The 23,304-nt window shown below is 46.5% G+C and overlaps 1 long non-coding RNA gene across 2 annotated transcripts in view; it reads left to right on the forward strand.

Moving 5' to 3' along the window:
* The window catches only part of LOC117365395, a 35,406-nt gene that overhangs the window by 10,938 nt on the left and 1,164 nt on the right, over positions 1-23,304 (forward strand). The window contains exon 2 of one of the 2 annotated variants that reach the window (XR_004540407.1): positions 16,493-16,852. This is a non-coding gene — a long non-coding RNA (uncharacterized LOC117365395). The remainder of the gene's footprint in view (positions 1-16,492; positions 16,853-23,304) is intronic. The other variant, XR_004540406.1, reaches the window with a different exon arrangement.

Genomic DNA, 23,304 nt, shown 5'->3' on the forward strand with positions numbered 1-23,304 from the left:
ACACTACCGTAAGGACATGCTGAGGATCGAGTCGGTTCAGTGAATGGCCACCAGGATGGTCTTGGGACTCAAGGATCTAACATACAAAGAAAAACTAAAAGAATTGCGGATGTACTCACTTGAGGAACGAAGAGAGAGGAGAGACATGATTGAAACGTTTAAGTACATCACGGGTCGCATCGAATCGGAAGATAATATCTTCTGTCTCGTGGGACCCTCGACAACCAGAGGGCATCCGCTGAAAATCAGGGGAGGGAAGTTTCATAGCGACTCCAGAAAGTACTTCTTCACCGAAAGAGTAGTGGATCATTGGAACAGACTCCCACTCCAGGTGATAAAGGCCAGCAGCGTGACGGATTTTAAGAGAAAATGGGATCTTTAAGGGAGTAAATTCAGGGAGGCAGATACTTGGAATGGGCAGACTCGATGGGCTATGGCCCTTTTCTGCCACCATTTTCTATGTTTCTATGTTTCTACTGTTGAACATCCATAATAATAAAAGGCTAAGCGCGCATGCGCTTTTCAAAAATTGTGATTCCCGGTGGCGTGAGGTGTGCTTCTGTGTCACACCTCACGGCGCCTGCGCTAGCTGGAGGCGCGTGTTCCAGAGACCCCTCCTTCCCGCTGCCGCTGCTCTTCAAAGCGGCCTGCTGAGGTTCGCCAGCCGCTGTAGCCAACCTCGCAGGCCGCTCTCCACCTTCCCGATGCTGATAAAAAAGGAAATCCAAGTAGGACGGAGGCTGCGATCGGCAGCGACTGCTGCTGCTCCTCCAGCTGCCTAGCTCCTCTCCGCCGGCCCCGGACGGCAGCCCCCTCCACCCCGTCCTGATCACGAGGGAGACCGTGCAAGGGTAAGGGGAAAGGGAGGAAGCATCTCTAGCACCCGTTAATGTAAAGGGCTTAAAGAGCTAGTAATTCATAAAAGTTGAGAAAAACTTGAGTGGGGATACTGAGCCAATGATACTGAGGTTTCCTGCTTGTCTTCTGTGCCCACAATCTGAGTTCAAATTCCACACTGGGATTCTTGTCAGGTAGCTGGCTTCTGGCCAATTTAGCCATCCATCCAGTATCGGTCAGTGAGACCCATATTCTGGAAATGGTGCCTTAAGTTAGAAGCTGGTAGGGCCCCCTATCAGCGCCTAACTTATCCCCCTTCCTTTTTACTAAACCGCGATGGCGGTTATTAGCGCAGGGAGCCACGCTGAATGCGCTGCACTGCGCCCGACGCTCATAGGAACTCTTATGAGCGTCGGGAGCAGCGCAGAGCATTCAGCGTGGATCCCTGCGCCAATAACCGCCATCGCGGTTTAGTAAAAAGGGGGGAGGGGGGTATTAATAGGTAAAAGCCAATTAAAACTGTTTTAGAATCTATTTTTAAAAGTAGGTGCCTACTGGAGCCTTCATGGCGTCTACGGAGGCGCTTAACGATGCCTAATGTCATTGTAGGTGTGGCTGGCACCGGAAGTGGCATTAGGCATCGTAAAGCGCCTCTGTAGACGTGCGTCACATTAAAGGTACATAGACTATAATGTCCCAAATCACAAGAAACAGATATACAATGTCACCTCTACAAAGCATCTCATAGCGGTCTAGCTTCACGTGCCTTATCGTCATTGGTCCAATTGACAGGAATGTCATTTTCAGCCTTATTATTTTGTATTAATCTGACTTAATTTAAATTTTGATACACATCACAAGGATGAATGAAATGAAACAGAAGTTTTAAACTTATCATAAGAACATAAGCATCGCCTCCGCTCCCGTGGCAGCCCCCCAGGTCCATGACCTTTTACCTAAAACATGTTATTCCCCAATCATTTAATATCCTGTATGGTAACCCTCTATCTATACCCTTCAATCCCTTTTTCCTTCAGGAACTCGTCCAATCTCATTTGGAAACCCCAAATCATACTCTGCCCTTCCACCTCCTCTGGAAGCGCATTCCAGGTGTCCACCACCCTCTGAGTGAAGAACTTCCTAGCATTTGTTCTGAACCTATCTCCCTTCAATTTTTTCGAATGCCCTCTTGTTTTTGTTGCCCCCGCCAGTCTGAAGAATCTGTCCCTCTCCACCTTCTCTATGCCTTTCATGATCTTATAAGTCTCTATCATGTCCCCTCTAAGTCTCCGCTTTTCCAGGGAAAAGAGCCTCAGCTTCTCTAGCCTTTCCGCATATGGAAGGTTCTCCATGCCTTTTATCATCCTTGTTGCTCTTCTCTGGACCCTCTCGAGTATCGCCATATCCTTCTTTAGGTACAGCGACCAGTATTGGATGCAGTACTCCAGATGCGGGCGCACCATCGCCCGATACAGCGGCAGGATAACCTCCTTCGTTCTGGTCATGATACCTTTTTTGATAATGCCCAACATTCTGTTCGCCTTCTTTGAGGCCACTGCGCATTGTGCCACCGGCTTCATTGTTTTATCCACCAAAACCCCCAAGTCCTTTTCCATTTTGCCTTCCCCCAGTACCATCCCCCCCATCATGTAGTTATACATCGGGTTTCCTTTCCCTATGTGCAAGACTTTGCATTTCTCTACATTGAAGCTCATTTGCCATCTATTTGCCCACTCACTCAGTTTGTTCAGGTCCCTTTGTAGTTCTTTACATTCCTCCACAGTTTTAACCCTACTGGAGAGTTTTGTGTCGTCCGCGAATTTTATAACTTCGCACTTCGTCCCTGATTCCAGGTCATTAATGAATATATTGAACAGCGGCAGTCCCAGCACTGACCCCTATGGGACGCCACTCGTGACCCCTTTCCAGTCAGAGTAGTATCCCTTTACTCCTACCCTCTGTTTCCTGTCTGCCAGCCAATTTCTGATCCATCTGTGCACGTCCCCTTCCACCCCGTGGTTCCACAGTTTCCTTAGTAGGCGCTCATGGGGTACCTTGTCGAAGGCTTTTTGGAAGTCCAGATATATGAGGTCTATGGGGTCACCTTTGTCCATTTGTTCGCTTATCCCCTCAAAGAAGTGCAGTAGGTTCGTTTGGCATGATCTTCCTTTACAGAAACCATGCTGGCTTGTTCTCATCAGATTATTTTTTTCCATATGCTCATTGATACTGTCCTTGATCAATGATTCGGCCATCTTCCCTTGAACTGAGGTTAAACTCACCGGTCTGTAGTTCCCTGGGTCGCCTCTCGATCCTTTTTTGAAGATAAGTGTGTAACATTAACTATCCTCCAGTCCTCCGGGATTACCCCTGTTTTCAAGGATATGTTGCAAATCTGCTGCAGTAACTCCGCTGTTTCGTCTCTGAGCTCTTTTAATATTCTCAGGTGGATTCCGTCTGGGCCCGGAGATTTGTCAGTTTTTAATCTATCTATCTGTTTGAGTACGTCTTCGAGGCTTACCTCCATGCATGATAATTTTCCCTCCTGATCCTCCTTGAAGATTTTTCCGGTTCCGGCACGTTGGATGTGTCCTCTTTTGTGAAGACCGACGAGAAGAACGTGTTTAGTCTGTCTGCCACCTCTTCTTCCACCTTCACCACTCCCTTCCTGTCTCCCTCATCCAGGGGTCCCACCTCCTCCCTCGCCGGCTGTTTTCCTTTCACATATCGGAAGAATGGTTTTAAATTTCATGCCTCCCTGGCAAGTCTCTCTTCATACTCTTTTTTTGCTTTTCTGACCACGCGGTGACATTCTTTTTGATGCTTCTTGTGCTCTTTCCAATTTTCCTCGGTTTTACCCTTTTTCCACTTTCGGAATGATTTTTTCTTGTCTCCTATCACATTCTTAACTTCGTTGGTTATCCATGCCGGGTCTTTTGCTTGATTCTTTTTGCACCCTTTTCTAAATCTGGGTATATACAGGTTTTGCACTTCGTTTATCGTGTCTTTGAATAAGGACCAGGCTTGCTCCACCGTCTGTGCTTTCCTGGAGCTGTTCCTGAGTTTCTTCTTCACCATTTGTCTCATGACATCATAGTTCCCTTTCTTGAAGTTAAACGTTGTTGCAATGGTTCTCTTCCCCTTTGGCATTCCTATTTCCACTTTGAACTGGATCATGTTGTGGTCACTGTTTCCTAATGGTCCCACTACTTCCACTTCCTTGGCAGGTCCTTTCAGCTCGTTGAGGATTAAATCCAGAATAGCTGTCCCTCTCATTGGTTCATTGACAAGCTGCTCCAAGAAGCAGTCCCGTACAGCCTCCAGGAACTCCGTTTCCGTTGTACATTTTGAAACTCCAAGACTCCAGTCTATCCCGGGATAGCTGACATTTCCCATAACTATGGTGTTTGCGTTTCTGCATTCCCGCCTCAACTCGGCTCCCAGTTCTGTGTCATTTGTTTCAGTTTGCCCAGGTGGGCGGTAGTGCAGTCCCATCTTTATCTCGGCTCCCTTACTTCCCGGAATTTTAACCCATAGTGATTCCAGTTGGTCATTTGTCGCTCTGCGTCTACTCTGGTCGAGTGAATGGTGTCCTTTATGTAAAGTGCTACTCCTCCTCCTTTCTGATGCGTCCTGTCTCTTTGGTAGAGCTTGTACCCTGGCAGTACTATGTCCCATTTGTTTTCCTCGTTCCACCATGTTTCTGTGATCGCTATGATGTCTAGGTTCTCATCTTTGGCCATGACTTCTAGTTCCCCCATTTTGTTCTTTAGGCTTCTTGATTAGTGTACATGCATTTCAAGTCTTGGTATTTTTTTTCCTCCTTGTTATTTTCCCTTGTGTTTCATTTTTCTTTCTGTCCTGCAGACTCCTGGTTATTGTCTCTCTTGTCATCCTCTTGTGGTATGTTCTTCTTGTCCTCCTTTTGTTCCTTCCCTTCATCTTGCTCAATTATGTCTTCCCCTTGTAGTACACTCCTCCTTTCCTCCTTTTGTTTCATCTGGCTCCCTTGGTTTTTCAGCTCCTGTTTTGTGCCATTTGTGTCTTCCGAGCACTTTCCCTGCTCAGTACCTTCTCGGGATACTGTCTTCCGAATCGACACCTGGTCGACTGCCGGCTTTCCCCTTCTTAGTTTAAAGCTTGCTCTATTCCTCTCCTGACGTTGTTTGCTAGTGGTCTAGTTCTTTTTAGCTGTGTAACTCTTTGGTCTGGGGAGGCTGGATCCGACATGTTTCGCTAACCAGCTTTTTCAAGGATCCTCCCAGAGACAGCACAAGCCATCCAAGCTCACAGAGCTTAACGAGCCAAAGCTTAGATGGCATGGGACGGCTATGAGATGGTTTGAGTGGTGAGTGGTGTCGCTGAGGTCTTGGAGTTATATGAAAGCTTTAATAGAGGTTACATTGGAACTCTGTTTTTTGGTTGGGTTTTTTTTTTGTGACTTGGGACACTATAGTCTACATATTTTGCTGATATTATCCCAAGTATAAGGGGTGCTTTAAGGTTCATACATCAAGTGGCCTACATTTCCACCATCTACCTTTCACGAAACCGTGATCCTAGAAACGGTGCAATTGTGCAATGACGCATGATCAATGGCCATTTTTAGGAGGCCACTGCTGCCGCCAGCACGGTTTATAGCCATAAATGAGTACCTGGCTTTAGCTGGGGAAGGGGGAAGATGACTGGGGTTGACAATGGCAACCCATTCCCAGCCATCAAACAAGCGTCAGCCCCCCTAAGTGGTTCTCAACAAATGTACAAGGGACTGGCGTTATCTTTTTAAGCGCAATGATGCTATTTGTACAGAGAGGAACACATCTCCCAAACATGCTTTTTAATAATCTAATCTAATCCTTAAGGTTATATACCGGATCATTCCCCTAGGGCAGGGGTAGGCAATGCCGGTCCTCGAGAGCCAGAGCCAGGTCAGGTTTTCAGGATCTCCACCATGACTATGTACGAGATGGATTTGCATGCACTGCCTCCTTGAGATGCAAATCTATCTCATGCATATTGATTGTGGAGATCCTGAAAACCTGACCTGGCTCCAGCTCTCGAGGACCGGAATTGCCTACCCCTGCCCTAGGGACTCAATCCGGTTAACAAAATTATTAAGTATAAACAATAATACAGGGAGGGTCGATAGATAACAACATAAGATGATCAGCTAAACATTTTAGCTGTCATGTGTAAGATATTTGGTGAAAAAAATATGTTTTTAAGGTTTTTCTGAAGCTGGATTATGAGGCGAGAGTTCTAATATCTGGAGGGAGGTCATTCCGGATCTTCACCATTGCAAAGGCTAAGGAGTGTGAAAATCTGCTTAAAGTTTGAATCCCTTTAACAGTGGGGGGGGGGGGGGGAGGGGGGAGTAGTTTAAGTTTATGTATATACCTCATAGAATCAAAATGGTTAGAGTTGAAGGAAAGTGGAAATAATAAAATTATGCTAATGATCCCACAAGTCGCCCAAAGTTGAGCATGGATCCCAGATGTGTGCATACATTGATGGCAGTAAACTCCCCCCTCCACGTCCTCCCCTCTGCCTCCCTGCTCCAAACTCGTGCCCTCCCTTCCCACCCCCACACCTCTTAAAATCTTGGCCAGAGCGAACAGCTTCCCGAGCCTGCTCCTTGCACTGGCTTTAATCTCGGACGTCGCTTCCTTGGCCCCGTGACCCAAACGTGATTTCAGAGGGAGCCCGGTTGGCGCAAGCAGGAGGTTAGAGTAGTTGCTCGTGCTGGTGAACATTTTAATGAGGTACGGGGAGCGGGGAAGGGAGAGCGCAAGCATGGCATGGGGGGGGGGGCGGAGAGGTACAGATGCCCCCACCAAGACGGCACATGGGGCGGTCTGTCACCCCGCCCCCCCTTACTACGCCACTGACTGGAGTTAATTGGCACGCAATTGGAAGTGATGAGGAGCGACATGTGCTATGTCCTATTCTAGAACGTGAGCCTAAATTTCATAGCGCATAGCTCGAGAGGGGGTATAGGTGGGTCCACTGGCGTAGCGAGGGTGAATTGCAGCTGGGGCAAGCAGCATCACAAACTTGCTGTCTGCATCATGTCTGCTTTCCTTCTGATGTCACTTCATAGGTGCAGGACCCGGAAGTGACATCACATAGAGCCGACACCGATGCTGGCAGCGAGTTCATGATGAGCCGAGGAGGGAAAGCCCTGCAGTTAGGATCGTCGGACCTTGAAGGAGGAGGGACTTTGCTTCCCTCCTCCTTCTAACACAGATGGGGGGGGGGGAGGGGAAGAGGGGGGAGCATCCGGTGACAGGAGGAAGTGTGCATCCCTTCTGCCTCTTTTTTGGGGGAATGAAGGGGGGAGGGCCTCCATTGACTTCCCTCCTGCCAATTCTCTTTCGCCAGGAGGGGAGGAGGGGGGGTCAGCACATCAGGAAGAAGTGGGCATTCCTCCTGTCATTTTCACTGCCGTGGAGGGGGTAGTGGTAGTGGTTTCATGGTGGCAGTTTGTGGGGAGGGGGTGCTTTTTCTTTTTTTATGGGGCAGATATTGTGCATGTGTAACATCTATGCCCATTTTTAAAAAAATGTTTCCTGCCCCAAACAATTGGGTGGCGGGAGGCTGCTTTCGGGGCTTCCCCTGCCTCTCACCTGCTCAGGCTTTCCTTACCGGCTTTGCACATGTGTGAGAGTCGCTCTCACAGCGCTCAGTCGGAGGCCGAGTCGGGGGATTACGACGACCATCCTTGTGAATCCTTTGCATGCAAACCTTTCAGTGCATCAATAGCTCTTTTTGAATCGGCCCAAAAAATCAGCTTGGAGAGACCCGCACCGTCTTTCCAATTCTCTTTAGTGCATGTAGGCCCTAGTCAGAGTAGAGGTGTGGCTGTGATGCACATGAAAGCATTTTCCCACTTCTCTTCTAAGCGTCGGGACTAGAGCCTTGATTTGTTTACAGAATTTTGCTTTATTTAGGGAAAAGTGAGCCATCGGATCCGAACAACTAAATACATGAATATGTTTTATTAAAATTTGCTTTACCACTTGATCATACGACAGGTCCACGCGGTTTACAGTTAAATTTCAATAGAAAAAGAACTCCATTAATAATAGGAAAGAGCTCCAGCATACAAACGAGAATTAACTCCCATTCATCTTAAAAAGCACACGATAGTCTAAATTAAATCTGAATGTCCTCTAACCACCACCATCTAAGGAGTCACATCGCCAGATCGATTCCCCTCAATAAATATGGATCAGTCATTATCAAACGCTTTACAGAAATGTAAAGTTTTCAGTCTCATCTTAAACGCCTTCATGGTTACCTCCAATCTAATACCCGGTGGTAAATGATTCCACAATTGGGGACCAATGAAATAAAAAGCTTTATTTCTTGTTCATTGCCTTTGCTCTATTGGCCGAGGGAAGAAGCCAAGTGTGTCAGAAATGAACCTTGTATTAATATTATGGGTCATAGTGACACCAGGAAGTACTTCTTCACCGAAAGGGTGGTTGACCATTGGAATGGTCTTCCACTGCAGGTAATTCAGGCCAGCAGCACGCTGGACTTTAAGAGAAAGTGGGATAAGCATGTGGGATCACTTCAGGGAAGAATTTAGGGGGTGGGTCATTAGAGTGGGCAGACTTGTTGGGCCGTGGCCCTTTTCTGCCGTCATCTTCTATGTTTCTATGTTTCCTACAGTTGAAAACAGTGGAACATATTTATGTAGGACTGTGAATATTTTTTTTTATCTTACAATTCAGGAAGGAAAGGTCTACAACGGTAAAGGGATTTAACATTGGTTCGTCACTTTTTTCATGCCTAATCTGGGCCGGATAAAGTATTTCTTTCTGCTATAGGAAAATACACTGCTCTGGAAATGGCAAGGCAAAAAAAAAAAAAAAAAAATCAGTGTTACATCATATAATAAAATGAATATACGTCATATAATATTAATGCCTTCCCGTGTTACTCCTGTTGTTGTTATCTGTCAATATGCGGTATATACATTTTTAAATAAATAATATATGTTATATAATATTCAAGCACTGTTTCCACATTTTGAGAACTGTGATTTCTCAGTATGAGAGAGCTGGTCCGTGCGGTGTTTCTTTTTTAAATATAGAAGGTTACGGCTGAAAAAATGGTCTGTTCATTGCCAAGGATCTGTGATTCTTAGGACTGGAGCCTGTCTCTTAAGAGAATCGCATTGCCCGTTCACAGGATGTAGGTTTTATAAAAGGTTGATCTCCTCCTAGTAGCTCTGGAGGTCACAGGATGCAAAACCAAGGTCAGTCAGTAGAGCAGGTCCCGATCGGTGGATGCTGAAGCACTCAGAGAATTAGCAGAGACCAGAAGGAGTTTTCACGGTCTCTGCGGTTCAGTTGAGCACATTGTCAGAGAGCGTTGTCTGTTAACTTTTGTTTCCCCATTCACTTTCTTATAAGCTTGAGTGGGAAGACGAGAAAAGACCAGTTCTCCAGCCCCCGTGAAGACAGCTTCTCACTTCCAGACATGGAAGCAATCATTCCAGAGCCTCTAGGGCAAAGTTTTCTTAAAGCCCCAAACTCATTTCTTTCTATTAGAATCCCATTCTGAACTCAAAACAATTGAATTAGTTTGTTCATAGGGACCATTTCAAAATGAAGTCTCGGAGGTGTCTGAGTAAAGCAATCTCTCAAGAAGTTTCCTGTGCCTCTATTGAGTTTAATGACCTCTTGCTTTTTTTCTTTTTTCTTGGGGGGGGGGGGGTTCATGTCACATAAGCACATGCAGATAGTTTTGTGACAGGCAGGGAACAAGAACCTTTCTGAGTAATATGCTATCCTTTTCTTCTCCTGTTAGAAACAGGATATTGGGCTTGATGGACCATTGGTCTGACCCAGTACAGCAACTCTTATGTGAGCCAAGTATAGGACAATCAAGCCATTGTGATATCGCTGCTGAGGTTGGCTCTTAGGCATTGGTGGAATGAGGCATTATGACATCACAATCTCAGCTCTGGAATATTGCTATTCTTTGGGTTGCTGTCAGGTACTTGGGACCTGGGTTGGCCACTGTTGGAAGCGGGATACTGGTCTTGATGGACCTTCATAGTACGATACAGGGATTCAAACAGGGATTGGACGGATTCCTGAGGGATAAAGGGATCGTGGGATACTGAGGGAGGAGCTGGGATGTAACACAAGTATAGAAAGCTAACCAGGTAATAAGTATAGAAACCCAACCAGGTCGTGCATGTGCAAGACCGGAGGGTTAGGACTTCGATGGGAAGATAGGACTCAATGGGAAACCAAGGTGGCAAGGGAGCCCCTTCTGGTGATTCAGACAGGTCGTGACCTGTTTGGGCCGCCGCGAGAGCAGACTGCCGGGCAGGATGGACCTATGGTCTGACCCGGCGGAGGCACTGATTATGTTCTTATGTTCTTATGTTCTTCAGTCTGTCCCAGTATGGCAACTCTTATGTCCTTCTTAACTCAACACATTTTGCTTTTTAAAGGCTATTGGTATGGAAATATGTTAGTCTTTTTGCTACACTGGACATCATAGCGCAAGAGAATGCTTTGACTATTTCAGATGTTGTCTTGTATGTAAAGTGCCAAGGAACGTCAATTGGTGGGATGCACATACTTTAAATAAATACATTTCAGTGAGAGAAAGGGGAAAGGGATCGGGGCTTACATACAGCTACATCCAGCATTTTCCCCGTCTGTCCCGGTAGAATCACAATCTGGGGCAGTGGGGGGTTAAATTTCTTGCCCTAGGTCACAGGGAGCAGCGTGGGATTTGAACCCACATCCTCAGGGTGCTGAGGCTATAGCTCTAACCCCTACGCCGCTATTACTGTGCTGTGTCAGACGAGAAAGCCAATAAACCGTTAGGAATTATTAGGAAAAGGAACCTAAAAAAAAGAAGATGACGATGATGTCCCTGTACTGATCCATTCTTGAATGCTGTAGGCAGTTCTGGTCACCTCATAAGAACATAAGAAGTTGCCTCCGCTGAGGCAGACCAGAGGTCCATCTCGCCCAGCGGTCCGCTCCCGCGGTGGCCCATCAGGCCTAATTGCCTGAACAGTGTCCCTGACTGACTTTGTAACTGCCTCTAATCCTCTAATCTTATCCCTATAACCTACCTCTACTCCTAACTGTACCCCTCAATCCCTTTGTCCTCCAGGTACCTATCCAAACCTTCTTTGAAGCCCTGTAGCATGCTCCTGCTTATCACATCCTCCGGTAGCGCGTTCCATGTATCCACCACCCTCTGGGTGAAAAAGAACTTCCTGGCGTTTGTTCTAAACCTTCCCCCTTTCAATTTCTCTGAGTGCCCCCTTGTACTTGTGGTTCCCCATAATTTGAAAAATCTGTCCCTGTCTACTCTTTCTATGCCCTTCATGATCTTGAAGGTTTCTATCATGTCTCCTCTAAGTCTCCGCTTCTCCAGGGAGAAAAGCCCCAGCTTCTTCAGTCTGTCAGTATATGAGAGGTCCTCCATACCTTTTATTAGCTTAGTTGCTCATCTCAAAATGGATACAGCGAGGGTAGAAACGGATAAAGGCCACAGAATAATTGCCCTAAATGAGGACGGGCTAAGCGGGTTATGGCGCTTTGGCCTGGAGTGGAGATGGCTGAGAGGACGCATAGTGGAGACCTATTGAATCGTGAGTGGGGTGGAAAGTGCAAATAGAGACAGGTCATTGGTTTGAGTAGAAAGTTTTCTAATGGTCAGACCAAAAGTCTGTTGGCCAACAGGAGGCTTCCTATTGGTCATATACTTCCCCCTCCGAATATGTGGTTTCAGCATCTGCAGATTTGGTTATTTGCGATTTTAAAACAAAAAAAACATTTTAATTTTTCGGGCTATGTTAAACCCTGTAAGCTCCCCCCCCCCCTTACCTGGTGGTCTAGTGGGGCAGGAGCAATCTTCTCACGCTCCTGCCCCGTGCAGATCGCTCATAGGAAATGGCTCGAGAGACTATGGGAGCTCAAGGCAGCCATTTCCTGTGAGCGATCTGCATGGGGCAGGAGTGTGGGAAGATCGCTCCTGCCTGAAAACCCGCTAGACCACCTGGTAAGGCTTTAAGGGGGAACTTTCAGGGCTTAAAATAGCTGGGGGAAGCGGGGGTTAGGGGCAGAACCGGCCCAAATATTATTTGCGGTTTTTAAATATTTGCGGGCCCCTAATCTCCGTGGATATGGAGGGAGAAGTGTAGGTAGAGAGGGAGGTGTTGAAAGGATCCCATGTGGGTGAAGGGAGGAATTGGAAGGAGGCAGTTTGTTCAGATATTTATTGCAAAACATCCACCCAGAACACAATGTACATTTGAAAAAAAAATATCTACCATGTTTTCCTGAAGTGCAAGAAGAAGAAATACTGTTTTTCCATAGAAAAATAAGCTAAAGCCTGAGGATAAGAAAAGAAATTACTGTGGAAAGACATGGAGGACCCCATAGTTCTTTAATGAGAGAGCGCTAGAGCCTTGGAATAGCCTTGCAGCCAAAGTGGCAGTCTGCAAAACTGTGACATAATTCAAGCCTGCCTGAACCAGAAATAGAGGGTGACAGGAAGGGGAAGGGAGGGAGATGACTGGAGATCAAGTAGGGTCTGTAGTGATACAGCAGGCAGAGGGCAGCTCGGCAGAGGTGGGCCAAGTGGTCCTTATCTGCTGACAACCACTAGCTTGCTTTGGTAATATGTTACTTACTGAAGAGGGTTCTTAATCTGCAAGAACGGCAGATAAGTTGAAAGGGTCCAGGCCCTGAGGATACCTGCTGTAAAATCCCTTTATCAACGGCAAGATGCTTTCAGCACATAGGCTATTGCATTTGATCCATTCTGCATCAGTTCAGTTTGTCTGCAAAATTCTTCTTTGAAATGTTACCACTGCACTGCCCTCAAGCTGATATGATTGAAGACTACAAACTCCTGAGTGGAGTAGAACGGGTACAAGTGGATCGATTTTTCACTCCGTCAAAAATTCATGAAATTACAGGGAAATACTTTTAAAACCAATAGGAGGACATTTTTTTTCACTCAGGGAATAGTTAAGCTCCGGAAAACATTGCCAGAGATTGTGGTAAGAGCGGATAGCGTAGCTGGTTTTAAGAAAGGTTTGTACAAGTTCCTGGAGGAAAAGCCCATAGTCTGTTACTGAGAAAGACATGGGGGAAGCCACTGCTTGCCCTGGATCGGTAGCATGGAATGTTGCTACTCTTTGGAGTTCTAGAATCTTGTTGCTCTTTGGGATTCCGGAATCTTGCTATTCTTTGGGATTCTGTATGGAATGTTGCTACTCTTTGGAGTTCTAGAATCTTGTTGCTCTTTGGGATTCCGGAATCTTGTTATTCTTTGGGATTCTGTATGGAATGTTGCTACTCTTTGGAGTTCTAGAATCTTGTTGCTCTTTGGGATTCCGGAATCTTGCTATTCTTTGGGATTCTGTATGGAATGTTGCTACTCTTTGGGTTTTGGCTTAGGGACCTGGATTGGCCACCGTGAGAATGGGCTACTGGGCTTCTTATGTCTTCATTTCAAATTCATTATTTAAATTACTGCCGAGAACCAAAGCTCTTTTTTATCTGCAAACTAGATATATTTTGTACACTGTTATCAGTAGGCAAATTGGAAGTAAATCTCAATAGCAGTAACAACAATTTATTATTTCTATAGCACTACCAACATTCCGCAAATTGGTAAAGACCCTCCTCTTCAACTAAAGATCACCTCTATCTCTCCCCCCCCTTAAGCACCCCCTCTCCTCTCTCCTACCTTCCCCCTAAATTCCAGTACAGTCATCTCTTAGTCTATCCTCTGACAAACTGTACCTAATCTCACATAACTGTACTTAAACTAACTACTTATATTTGAACTCTACTCTTAAATTGCTGTATTGCCTGTACTTAAACTCACATCACAGTCTTGTAAGTCCAATCATCCAAACCTGTTGCACTTCTTATATGTCTAATTACCCTCAATTGTGTATGTTCACTTGTAGACCGTTCTGAGCTACTGGGAGGACGGGATAAAAATCTAAATAAATAAATAAATAAAACAAATAAATAAATAAATAAATAATATTGTACATTTTTTTGTTAAATGTGATATTTTTTTTTTTACTGTAAACCGCCTTGAATCGTGCTGCAACTAAGGCGGTTTATCAAGTTTAGTAAACGATAAATGATACATGCAACGCACAGCAGCGTTCCGAACAGATTGAAGTGGAGAGATATGGCCCAGTGGCAGAGCGGCGAGAAGCACATTGTAGCGGTGCAGACCAGGGCGCGGATGAGGCTTTTGGCAGCGTGCTCAGAAAGGAATATTATAGAGAAGTTTTGGCAATCTGTTGGATATAAGAGGGAAAGGTTTTCTGAAGTTAGGTGCCAGGATAACGGGCAATAAGTGTCGATTCAGTGACAAACAAATCGTGCACATAAGCAATTGCCAGTATAGAATACTAGTGCAAGTCCGGAGTTACGCACCTACGTTTCAGCTTAAGCGCTGATGCCACTTAAATGCTTCATGAGTGAGCGGGTAGAATTTAAGGTCTTATGTCTGATGTATAAGGTGTTCCGAAGCAAGTGTCCTCCAGCTGTCCGTTCCCTTTTTCGGTGGCGTTCTCCTTCACGTGAGCTACGGTCTGCAGACAGCTCGCCATTGGAGATTCCGTCTTTGGTTAACTGTGGCGCTTACTGGCAACTGTAAATCTACGTTGTCTGTTCAGGGTCCGGCACTGTGGAATGTCTTACCGTCATTGCGTCAATTGACTGCGCTTTGGCAGTTTAGAAAACTGTGTGGTTTGAGCGCACTTTTGGTGCAAGTCTTGCGATAGTATGAGGATATGGAGTTTTTTTCCGCTTCAGGCAGAGGGTTGTACTGCTATTGAATTGTGTTTTGGGGTGTATGTTATGGGTACACCGACAAATCCGCACAGGATAATTCCATTCAGACAAAAGCGCCCCGACAAGTGCACGCAGGACAATTGCAGCCCGTGAAGGATATCTGGAAGTCCCCGATTTGCTGAGACTCCTCAGGTCCCGTCTCTTGGGAGGGGCCTGAGGAGTCTCAGCAAATCAGGGACTTCCAGATATCCAGTAAAAGGGATCCCATAATCATGCTATAAACCTAACCCTAACACTAGGCAGGAAGTGAATCTGTTAGGTGTAGTGTGGGAGGGGGATTTCCCCCCACCCCACCCCTCAAAAAGACAAAATAGTATCCGGTAGGCGTGGACCTCCCATTCAGTGCGTGCGTTTGTCCTGCGCGATTTGATGGTTCATCATGTTATGTGACAGCGTATAGATGAGTGGGTTGTTTTCAGTTTTTACTGCATTTTACTGTTTGCTATTTTGCCTGGTTTTGTATCTGTGCATTGTTTCCTGCCTAGATTTGTAGATAGACGAGTTATAAATAATTTTATGTTCAATAATTTTTTATTGATTTTTAAGAATAAAATATACATAACAAAAATTTTACAAAGAATATTATCTCAACTCAGTTAATACATTGTGGATATATAAATTTCAAGTAGAGAATGGCATGAGGAGAAAAATCTGTCCCCGTAACTGGACCACCGTCCCCTTCACTGCCCTCTCCCCGCCATCCCCTTCACCGCCCCGTCCCTGCAGCATCCACCCTTCCCTCTCACTACCTCACCGCCCTTCAGCGGCCCGAGAATCTCCCTCCCTTCCCCTTACCTTCGCGGTGTAAAGAAACTTAAGGGAGGGAAGGCGCGCAGTCATCGATCCTGCACGCGGCCCCTTCCCTCCCTCCCTACCACCGGCCAAATCTACCTCCCTCCCTCCCTCTCTCTCTCTTATCTTCGCAGTGCTGTAGAAAAGAAACTGAAGCCGGCGAAGTTGCGTCAGAAGAGAAGCTTCCGCCCACACACACGTGACTGCAGGGCGGCAAAGGCAGGCTTCGCCGGATTCAGTTTCTTTTCTAAAGCACTGCAAAGGTAAGGGGGAGGGAGAGAGATAGATTTGGCCGGAGGTAGGGAGAGGGCCGCGCGTGATAGGTTACCGCGCGCCTTCCCTCCCTTAACTGTGGGGACAAGGCCATTCACGGCTCCATGGGGTGGTGGATGGCCTTGTCCCCGTGCCCACAGTGAGCACTTCCCCCCCCCCCCCAACATTTTGACCGGTTACCTGCGGCTAGTCACGGGTAACTGCCACCATGTCATTCTCTAATTCCAAGAAATCAACAATCAATTATCATTACAATACAGACACGATAAAGTACCTCCCAACACTCCCTCCCCTCCCCAACCCCCACCCCGTTCCCAAATATTACTAATAAATAGTGCTTCACTTTCTGATTACAAATGTAATGAGTTCACTCCAAAACTGCCTCCTCTGGCTGATAATTGCTGTATAGAAGGTTCCCAGGTCATCCAAAATTTACTCTGTTTTTTATAAGATGGGGGGGGGTCGCCCTAGGTTCCATAATCATAAGAGCTATAAATAATTTTAAATAAATAGCTGGTGCAAATGGTTGTGTCTAGTTGCTTTCAATTAGTCATGTATCTGCATGTAACAAAATTTTATTTATTTTTTTTTTGTTCCTGGATAATAAGTGTTCTTTCTTAATTGGCTTTACCAAAAAAGTATAGAAAATGGCTATTGTTCCCCTCCAACTTTGCTTTTGTGACCAATTGATATTTTGAAATTTACCTTTTCTGCAGAACATTCCAGATTGATTCCAAGCTGAGTAAACTTAGGGGCCCTTTTGACGTCTAGGCTCAACAGTAGAACTCAGATGAAAGGGTGCAGGTGACAGATCAGAGGAAGCGCCACGGAGTTTTATCCACCTTCTTCGCCCATCAAGATGGGCTCATCTTCTGCCACAATGTGACCAGTCTGTTCGAGGTAATTGGAATGACCTGTAACCCAAAAAAGCGGTGTCTCTTCATAGACAGCTCATCCAGGAACATCAAAACTGAGCTGCTCCATAACGGGAACAAGTGCCCATCTCTTCCACTGGCTCACTCCATGCGCCTCAAAGAAGATTACACCAGCATCAAGACCTAACTAGGCGCCTTGAAGTAAGATGAGAACGGCTGGGAGGGGGGGAGGGGGAGGTCATTGGAGAATAGAGAACAACACGGGATGAGGACCTGAGGTAAACTGCAGTAAATCCATGGGAATGAGGGAAACCCAGCAAGTTTACCACGGGTGCAGGAGCAAAGCATTTTACTGCTCTGTGATTGCAGTGAGGTGAGCTTCTCTATGCCTCTTTCCCCACCTCCCCTCCTAGAGAGGTGTTGGAATGGAAAGAGAGATGCTGAACCAAGGGGATGAAGGAAGAGGGAGTGAAATATTGACTATAATGGAGGGAGGGAGGCAAGAGAGAGGGCAAGAGACCCATTGGGGTAAGGGAGCAAGAGAGGGGAGAAGCTGGACACAGGGAGATATACGAAAAGAGGGGAGATGGTGGGCATGGATGGGAGCATAGGGGAATGTTGCATGGGGATGGGAAAAAGTAAATGAGATCATGTAACCCCCCCGCCCCCGACTGAAGAGCATTGGTTACCAGTTTACTATCGGGGGCAATTAAAGTTGATTTAGTTTTTAAAATTCTGTTAACAAGGGTTCCGCTAATTTTTTTTAAAGTTGCTGAAGCCTTGCCATCCGTCTAGATTACTGCACTTGAGTCAAGAACATCCGTTGGAAATTACATGAGGCAAAATTAGATCATACAAGAAAAGCGAGGGGAGGGGGGGGTTCAGCATTATGGAATTCACTTCCACAGCCATTGAAATTGGAAACTTCTCTGCCTAGGTTTAAGAAATCTTTGAAAGCTTTTGGAATACAGTTTTAGGTTTTACTAGTGTGAATGTGGAGTGCTTCTGTGTTTATTTGGGGATCGACTATGGGGAGGCTTTTGGGATGGGCTTTCCTTTTTAGGATGGCCTTCTTTTCTTTTTGATTTTAATTGCATTTTTTAAAATTGTAAACCACTTTATTTTCTTTCGGTGAGTTAGCAGTTTATCAAATAAATGAAGCCTGTAACCTGTATGGACGCAGAGGGACATGGGAGAGAATAGAACACAGAAGGGAGATGCTGAACTTAGGGTGGGCATAGGGACATAGAAGAGTGATACTGGACAGAGGGGAGGACATAAGAACATAAGAATAGCCTTATTGGGTCAGACTCATGGTCTTTCAAGCCCAGTAGCCCATTCTCATAGTGGCCAATCCAGGTCCCTAGTACCTGGCCCAAACCCAAGGAGTAGCAACATTCCAGCATCTCAAGAAGTAAGCAGGATTCCGGAACCCCAAATAGTAGCAACATTCCATGCGGAATCCCTGAGTGGCAACATTCTATGCTACCGATCCAGGGTAGGCAGTGGCTTCCCCCATGTCTTTCTCAATAACAGACTATGGACTTTTCCTCCAGGAACTTGTCCAAACCTTTCTTAAAACTAGCTACACTGTCCGCTGTTACCGCATCCTCTGGCAATGCGTTGCAGAGCTTAACTATTCTCTGAGTGAAAAAACATTTCCTTTGGTTTTTAAAAGTATTTCCCTGTAACTTCATCAAATATCCCCTAGTCTTTGTAATTTTTGACGGAGTGAAAAATTGATCCACTTGTACCTATTCTACTCCACTCAGGATTTTGTAGATTTCAATCATATCTCCCTGAAGGCAGGGAGATGGGCACAAGGGAAATACTAGAAAGGGAAGCATGGGAGACACAGAAAAGGGAGATGCCGAACATGGGGAAAAATACATCCACAGAGATGGAAGATGGTTGGTGAGCATGGAGAAAGGTCAAATGATCAGGAGACCCTGGTGAATGAGCCAAGAGAAAACAGAATGATCTGAAGAATAAAATGATGAGAGAACAAAAGATAGAAAAAAAATAATTTTTATTTTCTATTTTATAATTAGAATCTATCCAATTTGAAATGTGTATCTTGCCAGACCTGGTGTTAGACATAACTGTGGACCACAAAGCCCACTGCCAGGCTGTGCCTTCTTCAGCTTCCAGCAGGCTTAGGACTTTCTCTGGCCAGGGGGCAGTTACCCTTGTCGCACTCCCCTAAGACTATTCCTACCGTGCAGTGGCGTACCAAGGGGGGGCAGGGGAGGGGGGTGCTCCCGGCCTTGGAGTCATGGCCCAGGAACTTCCCTTCTCATGGCCCCCTAAAGCAGGATCAGCAGCATTGCCTCTTGCTGGCCGGTGCTGCCGGTCCTGCTATAGAGGGCGAGGGGGAAGGGTCAGTCAGGAAGCGCTGCACTGTCTGGCTTCCCCCTTGCCACCCGCACCTCCCTTTACCTGATTACGGCAGAGAGCAGCCTGCAGAAAGGACTGCGAGTACTTTAGCGATCCTTGCAGGTTGCCATAGGCCTCAGGAGCTGTCATCCCTCTGCTGCGATCCTGCTTCTGACATCAGAGACGGGGCAGGACCGCGGCAGAAGGATGACAGCTCCTGAGGCCTATGGCAACCTGCAAGGGTCGCTAAAGTACCCGTGATCCTTTCTGCAGGCTGCTCTCTGCTGCAATCGGGTAAAGGGAGGTGCAGGAGGCCAGAGGGGAACACACAGGCCTTCTGGGGGGAGGGGCCAGTCATTCGGTGGGGAACAGTCCTTCGGGGAGACAGGCCTTCAGGTGGGGTACAGGCCTTCAGGGGTGGAGTGTAGGCCTTCGTGGGGGGGGGTGCAGGCCTTCAGGGGGGAAATGGATCTTTCTATTGCTTTGGTGTTTACTGCATGGAAGGTGTGGCTTCTTGGGATTTTAGTTTAAATGACTCTATGTTTATTTTTAGTCAGCTATTATGGATTTGGCATTTGTGTCCTGTGTGTGCGACCCACGTATTCTGTTAGCGTGATTTTTCTATGTCGCAATCTGTAGTAATGTGGCTTGTTCAGTTTTCTCGATAATGGAGGGGATATTTGTGAGAGGGGAAGGGAGACAGGGGTTTTGTTGATTCTTGTTCTGTAGGAATATTGTTCCTTTTTATACTTTAATAATGTGATACTACTCGAGGTTTGTGCAGATGGGATCAGACAGAGTTCGTGGGAGATGGGACAAAGCTCATGGGGACAGGGAGGGGATGGGACAGGGAACTTTGTTCCCGTGTCATTCTCTGTTGGAGACTTCAAAACGGTAGCTTTCCTAGTGGGTCTCCAAGAAAGTTTTACCAAGTTTCCCTGCTATATCTGCTTTTGGAACAGCAAGGACACAAAGGTGCACCACCAATGGTGGGACTAGCCACAGTGGACTGAGTTTTCTGTGGGGGTAAACAACATCAAATGGGAACCACTGATGGACCCAGGAAGGTGCTGATGCCACAACTACAGCTCAAATTGGGCCTAATGAAACAATTTGTCAGAGCTCTTGATAAGGAGTGAACAGCCTTGAAGAACCTTCAAGACATCTTCTCTAATCTGTCTGAGGCAAAGTTCAAACATAAGGAAGTTCTTCTTCACCCAGAGAGTGATAGAAATCTGGAACGCTCTTCCAGAGGCTGTTATAGGGGAAAACACCCTCCAGGGATTCAAGACAAAGTTAGACAAGTTCCTGCTGATCCAGAACGTATGCAGTCAAGCCTAGACTCAATTAGGGCACTGGTCTTTGACCTAAGGGCCGCCGCGGGAGCGGACTGCCGGGCACGATGGACCACTGGTCTGACCCAGCAGTGGCAATTCTTATGTTCTTTGTTGGACCACAGATAAAGATGATCCTGGAGTACAAGGAATTTCCCAAGATGCTAATTAGGAAAGAGAAAGTGCTTGGAACGGCTTTGTCACAGTGGTTTGGGTCTTACTGGGCAATCACAACGCCAGAAACTAAGTGGAGCTGGTTGAGAATCTGGTGAAGAATTACAGTAAAATGGGCTTTAGGATGTCTCCCAAAGTCTATGTCCTTGATGCTCATTTTGAAACATTCAAGGAAAACATGGGACCATACTCAGGGCAAGGTGAGCACTTCCACCAGAATATACTGGACTTAAAATGTTGCTACCAAGGACAATATGATCAGAACCTAATGGGATTCTACATCGGAAGGCTAATTGGTGAAAGTGACTTGCAATATAATTGCAAACCGGGTTTTGGAAGGCACTGAGCTTGGGGCTGAGTCTGGGATGGCCTCCTGGTATGCATGGATGCGACACGATAATGTAGCCCCGAGCTCAGGGAAGGAGAGGAGATGAGATTTGTGTGTGTGTGTGGGGGGGGGGGATGCTGGTGGCAGAACAGGGTGGGGCCATGAGTCCTCTTTTTTATGTCTACATATATGGTAACCCTATTTCTGGTACTTCATTTCAGAATCCAGACTTCAACTGGCATAGTCCTAGTCTTGAAGAGCGTAGGGAGAGGGGAGACATGATTGAGACATTTAAGTACATCACGGGACGGGTCGAGGTGGAAGACGATATCTTTCTTCTCAGGGGACCCTCGACCACAAGAGGACATCCGCTCAAACTCAGGGGAGGGAAGTTTCGTGGAGACGCCAGGAAGTACTTCTTCACGGAGAGAGTGATCGAGCATTGGAACAAGCTTCCAGTGCAGGTGGTCGAGGCACGCAGCATCCCAGACTTCAAGAACAAATGGGATACCCATGTGGGATCCCTACGAGGTCATGCCAAGGGATAGGGTCACTAGGACTTGAACGAGCGGGTCAGTAGAGTGACAGTATAATTACAATTATACTTAAGGGGTCAGAAGACTTAAGAGGGTGGGTAAATAGTGTGGGCAGACTTGATGGGCTATATGGCCCTTATCTGCCGTCATCTTTCTATGTTTCTAGCCTGTGACTTCTAACCTTGGCAACGTAGACAGCTGTCTCCACTACCAAGTTTCAAGTTTGTATTAAAATTAGACCATGTCGCTTATCAAACTTCTAAGCGAGTTACAGATAAAATTTAAAGGGGGATAAAAATAAAAACGCCAGTAACTATACAAATTAAAGAAGATAAAACAACTTAAACTTAAACAAAACGGGTGGTCGATGGGGAGGAAATACAATTGATTTAGGAGAACAATTAAGGAGAGAAGAAAAGGAGAGGGAATTCTGTAAATTGTTTCTTTTAAAAGATTGACAGGTAGAAATTGCAGTAAGATTTAAATACTGAACGCTTCTTTAGATAAATGGCTCTTAAGAAGGCCTTTGAAACGGTTTAGATTTTGTTCTATTCTCAAGAGAGTGGGAAGAGCGTTCCAAAGCTGGGGGAGCAACAACTGAAAAGATACCAAATATCAATAGGTGTTGGTGTAGGGTTACCAGAGATCGGCGAAAACCCGGACATGTCGGGTTTGTGGATGGACTTTCCCCAAAATATGGAAAGCCCTGAGCTCCAGCCGCATCTGGAGGGGCTTCAACAAGTATGCGCGGATGACGTCGCATGAATCCGCCCACGCTGGAGGCCCTCCGGACGCGGCCTGGAGGTCAGGAAAAAGAGACAAGGCTTTTTGAGGGCGGGGCTGGAGACTGAACAAGGAGGGGCGGGTGGGGCCATGTGTCCAGGTTTCTCTGTAGTCAAATATGATGGCCCTCTGCTGGAGTGTTGCCTTCATGGCACGCTCAATCATTGGAAAACTGTTCAAGACAATAACATTGCATAAAGCAGGACCTGTGCTAGACCTGATTTGATAACTATACCACTTAGTGACCCGGGTTACATTTGTCGGTTCATAGACAACCCCGCGAAAGACAAAGGCGCCTGCCGACAACTGAGCGCAAGACGGAGGCGCGCGCCGAAGAAAATTACAGTTTTTAGGGGCTCCGACGGGGGGTTTGTTGGGGAGCCCCCCCAGTTTACTTAATAGAGATCGCGCCGGCATTGTGGGGGGGGTGGGGGGTTGTAACCGTCCACATTTTACTGTAAACTTAACTTTTTCCCTAAAAATAGGGAAAAAGTGAAGTTTTCAGTAAAATGTGGGGGGTTACAACCCCCCACACACCCCACAACGCGGCGCGCCCCCACGCCCCCCCCCCCCCCGTCGGAGCCGTAAAAACAGTAATTTTCTGCGGTGCGCGCCTCCGCGCTGCGCTCAATTGTCTGCGCGCGCCTTTGTCCCGGCGCGCTTTTGACCCGACACCCATTTGTCAGGTAGGAACGGCTGAACAATTGTGGATAAGATGAAACCTACAACCCAAGTCAAACTAGAAAGGGAAGCTGATCCAGAAGAAGCAGAGACCTGCTGTTCAGGATCAGATTTAATCAACCGCTAGAGATGAATTAGGTTTGCTTGGTTCTGCCTCTCCTGGAACATGGAGGCGTGGCCTAGTGGTTATTGCTGCTGGCTCAACACCCTGAGGTTGTGAGTTTGATCCCAGCCTGCTCCTTGGGATTCCGGGCATGTCACTTAATCCCTCCATTGCCCCCAGGTACCACAGTTAGATTGAGAGCTTGCCAGGACAGATAGGGAAAATACTTAAAGAGTACCTGATTACTATTCAATGCATTGTACACTGCTTTGGGTGCATTTGAAGCTTCCGTTATTCAGGAGTAAGAGTACCAAGCTAAAGATCTAAGGCAGCGCACA

Source organism: Geotrypetes seraphini, chromosome 8 (assembly GCF_902459505.1).
Source record: "Geotrypetes seraphini chromosome 8, aGeoSer1.1, whole genome shotgun sequence".
Classification (NCBI taxonomy): domain Eukaryota; kingdom Metazoa; phylum Chordata; class Amphibia; order Gymnophiona; family Dermophiidae; genus Geotrypetes; species Geotrypetes seraphini.